The sequence below is a fragment of the Corapipo altera genome, unplaced genomic scaffold (assembly GCF_003945725.1).
Source record: "Corapipo altera isolate COAL_440 unplaced genomic scaffold, ASM394572v1 343, whole genome shotgun sequence".
NCBI lineage: Eukaryota > Metazoa > Chordata > Aves > Passeriformes > Pipridae > Corapipo > Corapipo altera.
Window position 1 is genome coordinate 3,200,138 of NW_020884913.1, and position 12,883 is coordinate 3,213,020.

Genomic DNA, 12,883 nt, shown 5'->3' on the forward strand with positions numbered 1-12,883 from the left:
TTTCTCTCATGACACATGCTAAGAGCAAGGCTGCAGAACAGAACATCCTAAAGCAAGGGAAAGGCTGTACTGAGCTCACGGGTGTAACATTTTGGCCCTATGGCTTGTTTGCATTAACACATCTCTTTAATCACACAATCACATGCTACTTCCCACTGGTCTGGATGTGTCCAGGACACAGGCTGGATGGTGCTCAGTTTATCAGCCACTATTCAATATCTGCTTTAGTCTCTTGATCAAAGTGCAGCTTCATGTCTTATTTATGGCTACTACTAACAGCCTGCTCTGCAGACAGAACTATTTATTTCCCCCCAAGCTTTTCTGTGGTGTTCATCACTCTGACATCTGAGTGCTCTGCAACGATTAATTTATCTTCATAGTCTCTTCAAAATGAGGCAAGATGGTATTCCCATTTTACAGATCAGGAGCTGTTGCACAGACAGATTGAGGTCACACATTTCCACTCATGATAGGTCCTAGTCTAAAATGTCTCAGATCTAAATTTTTTTTGGTATCTTCAAATATAATGCCAAAACAAAAATCTTCTGGTTTGTGTGTTCAAATAGAGCTCTGACTGGCTTCTTACAAAGTCAGGCACAAGCACAGGGGAGGATTAGGGACTGTGAATGCTGGTCACAGGAAAGGATGAAAGCTTTCCAACCACCAGTCTCTGGAATACTGAAAACCAACACAGATAACCCATGTGAATGTAAAACACATTATTAGAGCCTTTGATGAAGCAGCAAAGTATACCTTAAGAAACTATACACATAGGGACCTTCCCTACCTTTACAACACAGGACCAAATCCTGAGAGCACAGTTTAAGGTGGGGAGAATTGCAGGTTCTCTCCACTTCTTGGGGTCTGGTCCATTAAGCACAGAAAAAAACCAGAAAGCTTTGTAGTGTAGAAGACCACCCTGGGAAGGGAAGCTTTTGTTTTATCACTGTGCTAAAAGCATCTGTGGATCAAATGTGCCAGTATCACTTTACAGCATGAAAACGCCGCCCAGGGGACTCTCAGGACTCATCTTTCAAACGCTGATACTTCTTTGTCAGTTTTAATAAAGGACAGCTACAAAAACAACGTGGGCCATGTGGTCCCAATGAAGCAGAGACCGTGGCAATCAATAACAGAAACAATCTGCACTTCCTTGCTGGGAGAATTTGCTTTTAGCAGCCACATCTATATGACAAGACATCACTCCAGACCTCCCTTCAATTTTTATTTGGACAATGAGCCCACTGTGCCCAAAGCACATCTGTGCTTAGGGAGATGTGCAAACCCAGGACAGTGTTTAGACCGATAACACGACCATGTGATATATGATGATGGATCAGCTTCCAGGATATGTTTGATCCTCCCTCTTCTATCCTAAAATGGACACTTTTCTACCTCAAAAGAAAACTCCTCTGTCAAAGTGTTGACTTTTAGTGCAATAAAGATGTTATTTTCTGCTTCATCTCATGATCCCTTTCACACAAGGCCTCAGAAGTGCCCTCCTGGCTCAGCACACAGGTCTGCCCAACACAAGCTCCTGTCTCCAGCCCCAGTTTTTAGAGATGGATGAGGTAGGTGTGTACAGTAAGGAAATACAAAAAAACCTGGGGAGAGGAGTGATATAGAAGTTTAAAGAAAGTCTTTTTCATTTGCTATTCCTTAAAGACACCAAACTGTGCCATGGGAAATGCTTTTTAGTTGAGAACCCGGATACATCTCAGGCCCCAGACTGTATATGATTTATATCATTTAAATTACATTGCAGATCAAAGTTTTATTTGCTTGGAAAATTGCAGCTGAGGCCATTCACCTTTTCTGTCTTATCAATCCAGTGCCATCTTCCTGTAGCACATACCTAGTAATGGGACTCCTTAAGCAGAGCTGGTCCTCCAGCCCAGTGCCACCAACACCAGGAACTGGCTGTCACCAGGGAAAACACCCCCAGGGAACAAGGTGGCCTTGACTCAGCCCCTGGCACTGCCAGCTGTGGTCTCTCCATGCAGGCTGAGTGGGGAGCTGGTTGACAGAAGGATGAGCAGGTTGCAAAGTGAACTGTTTGCAGTGTGTGACCATTTCCACCAGGTTAAGGTGCAGCTCTGCCTGGGCTCTGCTTTCTCACAGGGATCTGGCAGTGCCAGCACTGAGCACTGCAGGGTCCTCCCTGCCAGCTGAGCTCCATCCCCCCCTGTCACCTGGTGATAGCACAGTGTGATAGACCCCAGCATCCCAGCCCCTGTAGGCCCTGGGTCTCCATGGATACAAGAGAGACATGAACTGGTCTGGTTCCTGTGACTCTGCAGTTCACTCAGCTGCTGTGTCCCTGATCTTTCACTTTTTGGCAGACTCCTGGCTCTTTGCTCCACCAAATGAGGAACCAGATGTTTCCACTTCCTTCTGACCAAGAGTCACTGCTCCATTTGTGAGCAGAGGAGCTGCCTTGTCAGGGTAAGCACCTTTCAGTAACTAATATTAATAAAATCATTTCATTCTGAGTTGCAGCTGCTGCACATTTGTATATGCCTGGTTCAGGATTACTTTTGAGTTTAAGATCTTGGATTATGTGGAATGTCAGGAATGGGCTCAATCACCAGCTCTATCCAGAAACACGATTCTCATTCTGGGATATGGCTAAAAAAAGAAAAAACCAACCACTAAAATATTAACATATGGATGGAAAACCCTCACTACTTTCTACAAGTAATGCCTACAAAGCATTTCAGAGTCATGGTTGGATATTACAGAGGGAAGTCCAATCTCAGTAAGAGACATACAGATTGTAATTTAAAAGTCACACATGGGCAGTCTTATCATCTGAAACATGAATTCTATCCTTAATGACTCCGTACAGACATCAAAACGATCCAATTTCCAACCTGGACCATCCCTAGCACATTCTTTTAGCTTTGTGATTTGTGGTTCCTATTCATCACCCATCCCCATTCATACTGAAATCTAGCAAGTCAGGTACTTCCATCAGCTCTGCACTGCAGCAGGGAGAGACAGCAAGTCAATTTTCTGTGGCATCAGAGAATGACAACTCAGTGCTTTCCATGACATTTCATTTTGGTGGATTTTAATCTTGTCCCTGAGAGACAGGAGCTGACAGCCATTTCTGTTTGTTTTTTTTTTTTTTGCAACTCACAGATGCATAATAAGGAGAAGGTCAGTGGGAAGAGAGAAAGAAAACAAGATTTTTGCATGGTGAAAGTGGTGCTCTGGAAAACCACCTTCCAAATCTCCAGTGAGACTAAAACAGAGAGAAAAAGATACATGCAGAAAGCTTTTTTATCAAACCTTGCAACCAGAATTATGCCTGCTTCCCCCATGCCACCCTTGCCCAGCCGTCAGATCCCTCTCCCAGGATTCTGTTCTGATATAAGCCAAGATCCAGATTTGAGGCTCCCAGGGGCTAAGTACTGTACTGAGATCAACCAGCATGAAAACCTGGGGTTCAGTCAACAGAGTTCAGGGAACATCGAGAGAGTGGGCAGCAAAGGGGATTCACCTAAAAATGGAGCATCTACGAACCCCCAGTTGTCCATAGGAACTAATGGACTCACTTTGCTCCCCAGGTGTTTTCACTTCAAAGGAACATAAAAACGTTTAGAAAACTCTTGTCTTGACACTACAGCAAACAGCTCCACAAGGGCTATGACAAACCAACCACCTAATGCAGATGAGAAAGCAACAGGGATTTTTCTTGTACAGTCATTTGATGTTCTGCCCTTTGCTCTGGCCCAGCCAACTAGAGACAGAGCCTCTCGGGACACAAAAAAGCCCAAGATCCCAGACCATAAGACATAAAAACATTTCTGTGCACTGATTGCCTCCTCACAATAACCTCATTATCACAGCTGTCAGTCACCAGCACAAACCAGTCACCAGCATGGGAACTACTGACAGGAGATGCTCACCCTCCAACACATTCCTTGCCTGGAACAACACAGCTTTAATACCACCACAGGCTCCTCAGAGCCACAGTGGCAGTGTCCTGTCCCTCCCCTGCAAGGGGCTGGAAGGGTCACATGTAGAGATTCCCTCTGGCTCTGTGACACACTGCAGGGCTGCAGTTTACAGCCCCTTCCATTCCACACCGAGCTAGCACTCCTGTGAAGATAATTATTTAAGAACCAGAGGCACACACTGCCTTTTAGATTCACGTCTCACAACAGTGATGTCCTGTGATCAGGCTGAAAAATTTAAGGGCCTTTTTTCTTATAGATTTCCCCAGCACATAAATCTTGTATTCCCTGTCTTATCCAAAATTACCTTTATTAATCATTCACCTCGTGCACGATCTCTCTGTTTTATTCAAGTCCTTGATGTACTGATAAGGGGAGGCTAAATTCCTGATCATGCCGATGTGAGGCTGGATTCATCACTCATGTCCAGTTCTGATCTCAGTATTCCTCAGCCACTGCTCAATACAGGGGTGTTACAGTGAGCATTTGGTCCTGATTTATTGACCTGAACAAGTGAAGTGTTTTTAACAACTTTCAGAAAAATGCTGTCATCATTTTAAAATCAGCAAAAAAATCTTTCCCAAGGCAGAGATTTTTAAAAACCTGCTAAATCCCCTGAACATACAGTGCCTGAATCAGAAACTGCAACAGATGGAATCGGAGGGCTTTTTTAGTATTGTCTATTAATAAGTGCAAATGTTCACAATGACAAATGCAATGTATTTTTAGTCTGCTCTGGGATAGTAGCCTGGTCTTAATCAGCACTTTCTGTCAAACTTCCCGCTTTGACACAAACCCACAACACTCCAGTTGAGAGGCTGAGTGTGCAGATACACAATCACCAGTTCTTTCAGCCCCATGTTTCTGTTTCACAGTAAGGTCTGTAAACACTCACACTGGTCTGACTACCTGCCAGGGGGGCCTGTCCTTCCACCTTCCCTTATTTCTCTCCCAGCACTCAACAATATTTTTATAAAACTGTGATTGCTCCATGGCTATATCTTAGTTAACCTGGAATTACTCCAGTGTAAATCAACTCAGAATCAGGCTTTGCTACTGAAATGACTGCATTAAGTCATGATATAGTTAAGTAGGAGGACCTGGTTCTGTACTGTAAACATCACAAATGCAAATGTCTTTAATAAAGTCAAATCTTCCGTTGTTATTTTTCATAGTAAAAACCAGGCAGCAGTGAGGAGGGAAGGGGTGGCTGTAAGCAATCTAAGCCTCAGGAGCACAGATCAACACGTGCAGGGGGTCCCAGTGACCTTCTGTCTTTGCCATGTCTTTAATTCCCACACCTAATTCCCTACACCAACACCTCCAACAGCCCAAGGCAGTGAAACGCCCTTGCCATGCTGTGAAACTTGGCTGCAAGCAATGCAAATATTTTGAATCTGACTCCTCTGGCCTTTTCCCCAGGTTACACATCCAATCTTAATGGTTCCCAAAAGAACACTGTGGCAAACATGAACTGTGACAGGTTTGATAAATGCCAGCTGACGTAAAACGGACCTACTGTGTGTGTGTTTAACTGGAAGCAGTCAGAGTGTCATGTCTGGGGTTTGTGGTTTCTTCTGGGATCAATGCAACAGTTTCTATACACCATGAGTTTATTCCAATAGGAGCTCATTTTTATACAGAGAGCACCAGAAAGGACATGGGGACACCTGGGGTTATTGCAGAGGGAGCCTGCCTCTGTGCTGCTCACCTGCAGTGCTGCTGTTCTGTGGACAAACAGCTGCACTGATCTCCCAAAATCGCCCAGGAGAATCTTTGCTCAGTAACTGGCCTTTGGGAGGTGCTGTCTGGTGCTGCAGGGCAGACACAGGAGAACAAGGGAAGAAGATTCAGGGCAACACAGCTTGGACATTTGTCATTTCCTAACACTTGCATGAAAAGAAAGAGTAGCTACTGCTATTTCACTGCAAAAAAATCTGACAGAGAGAGGCTGTGCTTCTAAAGGTGTTTACAGCCACAGCCCTGTGAATAAGAAGTATTTCAGTGTCAGAGCAGTTAACAGAGGCACAAAGCAGGAAAGCTGGGCAAGCAGAACAAGTGCCTTGAGTAACAAACCCCACAGCTACTGCAGAACCTCCTGAAAGGTTCTGAGTAGGAAACAATCCATGACCTAATTAGGTGTCACTGTTATTGGAGAATAGAGGAAGGAATAGAAAGAAAAGAGGGGGAAGATAAAGGCGAGAGAGACAAGGAGGCCCAAACACTCAGCAGATGAGTCCAAGCTGGAGCTGCCCAACACTGAGGTTTTATTTAACACACACAAGTACGTTCCATGAGGGAGGAGCAGAGGGAAGGGGACTTGCTCACCCCTCTCTGGGACATGTTCCAGGGGTGTTCTGGGTGTGTTCTGTGGGTTTTCCAGGCGTGTTCAAATACACCTGGAGCCGGAACACATCTGGAAACATGTTCCAGGTGTTCTGGGCGTGTTCCAGATCCAGGTGTGTTTGTACATTCCAGATATATTCCAGGTGTGCTGTACTTGTGTTCTTGGTGTGTTTTAGGTGTGTTCCAGGTGTTTTCTGGGTGTATTCTGTGTCCCAGGTCCACGTGTGTCTGACCATGCCTGGAACAGCTCAGATCCTCTCAGTGTAATTTTCTACCACTTGCATGAAAAGGAAGTGTCTGCTGCCATTCCATTGCAAAGAAATCTGACAGAGAGAGGCTGTGCTTTTAAAGGTGTTCAGACACCTTCTTCCCACCCTTTAATTGCTTCTGTTCCATATTTGTGTGATAAAAGCTACAAGAATCACTTACAGGCTTTGCTGAAAAGCAGGAACACAGCCTAGGTGGTCTCCAACCCTAAAACTACTTTCAAGTGACTTCTCCAAGCTCAGACAAGAAAAGCATGACAAAGTCAGGACTTGGATGCTCCTTCCCCCATTCTTGCAATGCCACCCCCAGGGCTCTCATGCAGGACCCTGCTGGGATGGAGGCTGTACAGGACTAAAATTATCCTCATCAAAAATTTGGTTTCACTCTTTCCCTCCTCCCTGAGCAATGGGCAGCTCTGGGGTGAGAGGATTTCACATGATTCATTTTCTGCTGTGGCAGAGAGGATGTGTTTCCTCCTACACCTGTGCTTTTGTTCACTGGTGCTCAGACAAACGACCAAGCCGTGGGCAGTGACCTGGAGTGAGAACAGCACTCTGAATCCCAGCACAGCAGTTATTTGTGAGGGTGGCTGACTGCACCAATTGTCTTTCCTTCCCAAGGGATATTGCCATTTTATCGTTAAATCACAGTCAACATCAAAGCTGGAAGTCTCCCCAAGGCCTGAACAAAGTACATCACAGAGCTCCCCAGCTGAAACCAGTATTTCAGCTGCTGTTCCGGAGAAAAGTGATGACTTTTTTGATATTCAAATATGCTAAAACAAGCTGGCCACCAGACACACCCACAGTGACCCAGTGAGCACCAGTACTCCTGCCCAAGCCTGGTCTAAAAGCTACTGACATCAGTAGCAAACCTTCCTTTCCTTAAAGACAGTTTTTGCCTTAGCCCTCAACCCCCTCATTCACTCATGCTGAGTCCCAAGTACATTTCTTGAGCATCTCTGCTGGTTTAATCACCCTGTGCCCTGCCTGGGGGCAGTGCTGACCATGTGAGCTCCTCCAGGGAGGCTGAATGTCCCTCCAAGGCTGGGAGATGACGCTGGAAACTTCTGGTGCCCTTCAGCCACCAAGCTTAAAGGGAAACAGAAAGTGTGTCCTACCAGACCACTTTGCTCCTACAACTTTCTGAATGCTGGCAGCTCCTCCTTGCCAGGAATAACTTCTGTCCTCCAGGCTCATAGAGAACAAATGCCCTTTCTGCATTTGGGCATTTTCATGCACTGGTGAGTAGCCACAGACACAGAGCAAACGCTTCAGATCCATGGCTGAGTGTCAGCTCTGCTGGAAGAGTTGGCATTTGTACCTGTCCTGCAGACACAACTGCTCTGCCTGGAAACAGCATGGAAGCTGCAAGTCTGGTGTAAGACCTCATGTAAGTCTCAGGGGAAAAGTGTCCTTCACTCCAAAGATAAATCTGTCCTCCCTCTCATCCACCCCCCTTGCAGAGCTGGCCCCAAGGATGCTCAGACCAGCCTTTCATGTCCATCTTCCAGACCTTTTCAATTCTCTCATGTTTTAATTGCTTCTGTTTTACATTTGGGTGACCAGAGCACAAAAGAAACCAGTTCAAAGGCTTTCTCAAATCACAGTAAAACAGTAGGTGGTCCCCTCCACGGCAATCACACATCTTACAATTAGACAAAAGGAAAATGAAGGAAATAATTGCAGTGTCCGTATAGGGCCCCTGCTGTCAATTATCCCTGATGTGGGGTGTCTGCTCCCTGTTTCCTTCCTGGTGGCACAGCCCCAGGCAGGCAGAGGCAGCACTGACAGCCCAAGGATGGATCAGTCATCAGTCACTCCCACCTGGTGTCCAGCAGGACTGAATGGCTTCAGCTGCCTGAACACAGACATTTAATGCCACTCTAAAAACCCAACATACTCAAGGCAATCACAGGGATGTGGCACAGCCCCTCCAGGAGACCCTTTCCACACAGTAGCACCACATGGGAACAGGCACCCAGGAGACAGGGGCTGCAGGTGAGGAGAGACACATCCTTCATGGGGGCTGCAGCACAAGGGCCCTCCTGGCACTTGGCTCCACTGCCCCGTGTGAGCTGTGAACACCAGCTCACCACCCAGCTGCAGTTTGCTGGGCTCCTCAGGCTGCCTGAGCTGCTGGAGTCAAAGGTATCCCAGTGAGAGCCTTTTAGCGACCTGAGCAGGCTCTGAGCTGTGGCCAGTTCTCCCCTTGTTCCCTTCTGGAAAAGGCAACAACTGTGTTTCTCCACCCCAAACCCAGAGGAATGCACAAGACCCAGGGGACTCTCCTTTGAGGCTGCAGACACTGCAGGAACTCACCTGGGAACACCCCAAAGGCCATGCAGCTCCTCTCAGGACAGTTATTGGATTACTGCTTCAGGCTCAATGCTTTAGGCTCTCTCAGACCTGTTTAATCAGCTGGTAATGTGACACTTCCTTCTATAAAGACCTGAGATCTACTTCCCTGGCAGCATGCCTTTTCCTCCAGGAGGTCAGCCTGCATCCCTGATTTCTCGTGTGCTGTTGGCAGATTGGACAGGGATACAAGGCAAGAAGAAATTAAAATTATCAAGACAGTTGTTATTTCCATGTAAACCTGACAGGATGTCCTGCTCAAAAAGGGTATCTCAAGGAGTTCCTGAGGCTGGACCATTTCAACTTCAGACAGCAGGAGAGGTTGAGCTCAAAACTCTTGACTTACTCCAAATGCCCACTGGCTTTAAGTGCTTGAGCTAATTAAGGAAGGAGAAGTGAATCTCAAAAAAAATCAGAGGTGACTCAACAAACCTTGGATATAAATGTGAGCAAAAATGCCCCACAAAAGAGATGTTATCTACTAGTCCATGATGTTTACTGAATAACCTACTTTGTGAGATTTCTGGAGACAGCAGTGGTGCTCAGACCTGGGACATCCTAAGTGCCCTGAGAAACTGCCCCTCAATTTGGATTCATCTCCTTTTACTTTCTATGCAGCTTTCTGGTCTCCCTCATCCATTTCCCATCTTCCAGCATCTCTCCACTCTTGCTAAGCCACACTTAGCAAGCAATGGCAAAAAAATGTCACAGCAAAAAAGCCAGCTGAGGTGGTCCCCTCCATAGCCATGTGTGACCTTCACTTTGAAAAGTGTTACAACACATTCCAGGTGAAACATTTACTCAGGCACCACCATCTCACCTGGATGCACTGATACCTTGCTTGGTGAAGAAGCTGGAAGTACCACCTGCCCCTCTTTTACACAGCAGAGCACAGAATGAAGATTTCTGGACAGTCCCTTATGCAGCACATGCCCAGGCAAAGCCAGTCCCGTCATTCCCAGTGTGCAAATTCTGCTGCCACTGATTGCTACGAAAAAGCTTTAGTTGGGCATGAATGAAAGGCAATGACTATAAAACACTGTATGAAATTCATTTAACAAGGTTCAATGATTGAAACAGGAAAGATTTCCCTTAACAAATTGTTACAGGAAAGATTCAGCCACTGTGACCAGCTCTGCCGTGAGCCTAATTGAAATTTGTGCAGCAAGGGGGCAACAGCCTTTGCTCTCAATTAACTCTGAAGAAAAGTTGAAATCTTTTTAATCATTCTGAATTATCAGCCTTTCTTTCATCTGTGTTTTTTTTTCCAATGTCTGGGTATTTATACAGCTATTAAGAATATTCACAACTGTAATTTAGGACCATATAATAAACTGCTTGTTTCAAAGGCAGGATTAGAGAACAGGAGACAATTGGTATTTTTGAGGGAAGGAGGTAGGAATCTCCTACAAATACCCACTGCAAGGTCTGCATCTAGTCCCAGCCCACTCTGTCACACACTCCTGGCTGCAGATTGAATTGGGTGTATCTGGAGTTTCCCAGATTTTGGTTAGAGATACAAAAAAATCCAATTCTGCCAGTCCTGCCCTGAAAGCAGCACCGTGTGTGTTGTTGCCCAGATGTGGATCCCAACAGCTTGTACAAGTAGGAGGCCGTGCTTGGGCCCCAGGGAGGAGCAGCAGCTGAAGCTGCAGGCGGTTTCATGTGAGGATCTTCTTCTCTTGAAAATAGTCTTATTAATAAAACAGTAGGGAATGCAGAAAAGCAGATTCATCTCAGAGTAAAATGTTTCTTTGGGAGCTCCCCGAGCAGTCAGTAGCAGCTTGTTATGGAACTAACATGGCTTTTACTGCCACAGCCCTGTAAGAAATATTTCAGTATTGGAGCAGTTAATAGAGGCACAAAGCAGGAAAGCTGGGCAAGCAGAACAAGTGCCTTGAGTAACAAACCCCACAGCTACTGCAAAACCTCCTGAAAGGTTCTGAGTAGGAAACAATCCATGACCTAATTAGGTGCCACTGTTACTGGAGAATAGAGGAAGGAATAGAAAGAAAAGAGGGGGAAGACAAAGGAGAGAGAGAGACAAGGAGGCCCAAATACTCATCAGATGAGTCCAAGGTGGAGCTGCCCAACACCAAGGCTTTATTTAACACACACAAGCACGTTCCATGAGGGAGGAGCAAAGGGGACTTTGCTCCCTGCTTGTTGACACCCTCCTCATGGAGTACATTTGCTGACATAAATGGGGGAATCAGACAGGAAACACCACATTTTGTGGGGACCTGCAATGAACAAGTAATATCCATGTAGCTTTCTGTTACTAAAATATCCCATTTTTCTCTTAGGTGAAAAACTGGGTTAGGAATCCCAAAGTAACCTTGTAGGAAACAAGTATCACAGTGAATTGGGCAGTGAAGTGTGTTCTGGTCTAGGTAGGTTCCAGGTGTGTTCCAGGTGAGTTCCACACATGTTCCAGGTCCACATGTGCTTGAACACACCTGGAAACACGTTCCAGCCTGGGTAGGTTCCAGGTGTGTTTCAGCTGTGTTCCAGGTACGTGTGTTCCTATGTTCCAGCTGCATTCCAGGCAGGTTTTAGGTGTGTTCTGGGTGTGTTGTAGATGTGTTTCTGTTACGTTCCAGTGGTGTTCCAGGCATGCTCAAGGCATTCCAGGTGTGTTTCAGGTATGTTCCAGGTGTTTGAACATGCCTAGAAACACGTTCCGGGTGCTAACACATCCTTCACAGGAGTCTGCTTCTTTGCAGGCTGTGCCCCTGTGTGTGCCCTGAAACACCTCCCCCAGGAGTGCAGCAATACCTGCAGTGGCTGCTGTTTGCATCACAGGCACGGGGAGAGGTTGCCATGAGCACCAGACCAGCCAGTCATGCCCACCCACGCCAGGCCAGCCCACGCAAGGACGTCACATGCCAGGGAGAGAAGGCTCTGTGTGGGCTCCTCTACAGTGCACAGCCACATCAGCTCCTTCCCTGAGGCCATGCTGAGAGGCTGTGACAGAGGCTGGAGATGGACCCAGACACCCCTTTCCTAAACCAGCCATACAACCACAATGCACCCTTCCTCTGGCTTGCAATACCTCTCCAGGTATCCCACAGTCACGTTTTACTCCACTAAAAGCAAAACACAAACACTTCAGAAAGCGGAAAACCTCAGAGGGAACAAGACCTCACAGCATACCCCACTTCTGCATAAGAAAACAGACATCTTAAAAAAAAAACAGAACAGCTCAAGTTCTCATCTTCAAACCCGCTTTATCACAGGCTCAGCCTTCGGAGCACAAGCAGTGGGAAGGTCTCCCTGTTGCATCAGCCGTGCAGGGATTGCTGCCGAGCCCGCAGCGCTGGCCCTGCTCTGCTGTAGGTAGCACTGCACACACAATGCTGACAAAGGGGGAAGGCTCAGCCTCTGCTTTCCCAGCCTATAGCGTTTTCTAAAACTCATCTCCTTCAATCCCACATCACTTAACTAATGGCTGGTTATCGCACTAACTGAAAGCAGACTTCTGAATATTTTAACTTTCAGCCTGATTTACATCCCTGACCTGCAGCCACGCTTAAACAAAGGATGACTTCTGAGGGAAGAAAACTTATCGTCCCTTGATTTAAAACTGTACTTACTGAGAACGGCTGTGGAGTTCTCTGAGGGAGCTGCAGTGTCTCCAAAGCCCGTCTCGGTAGCAGCAAAGTTTTCCCTCTTGCCGCACACGGGTGGGATGTGAAGCCAGACCTGGGACACGCTGTGTCTGTGCTGATGAGGGCTCTCAACTGTGTATCGTTGCCAAGACACCCGGGGCAGACTCCAAAGCCTCCAGATCTCGCCCTGGCCAAGGCATTCCTAATCAAATGCTCCTTTCAGCACGGCCACGGGCATCACACAGAGCTGTGAACAGCAGCAGTTTCTTTGGTTCAGGTAAAGGTAAACCTCCATGAAGTGCTCCCATCAGTCTGGAATATTGCTTATTAACGAAACATT

General features: G+C 46.5%; 1 protein-coding gene across 4 annotated transcripts in view; it reads right to left on the bottom strand.

Annotated features, from left to right (window-relative positions):
• Positions 1–12,883, bottom strand: part of RAB11FIP4 (RAB11 family interacting protein 4) — a 117,490-nt gene that overhangs the window by 36,947 nt on the left and 67,660 nt on the right. The window contains exon 1 of one of the 4 annotated variants that reach the window (XM_027654475.1): positions 12,529–12,546. The exons of the other annotated variants lie outside the window; for them this stretch is intronic. The gene's annotated coding sequence lies outside the window, so the exon portion shown is untranslated. Of the gene's footprint in view, positions 1–12,528; positions 12,547–12,883 lie in introns of those variants that run through there. 4 annotated transcript variants of the gene reach the window in all.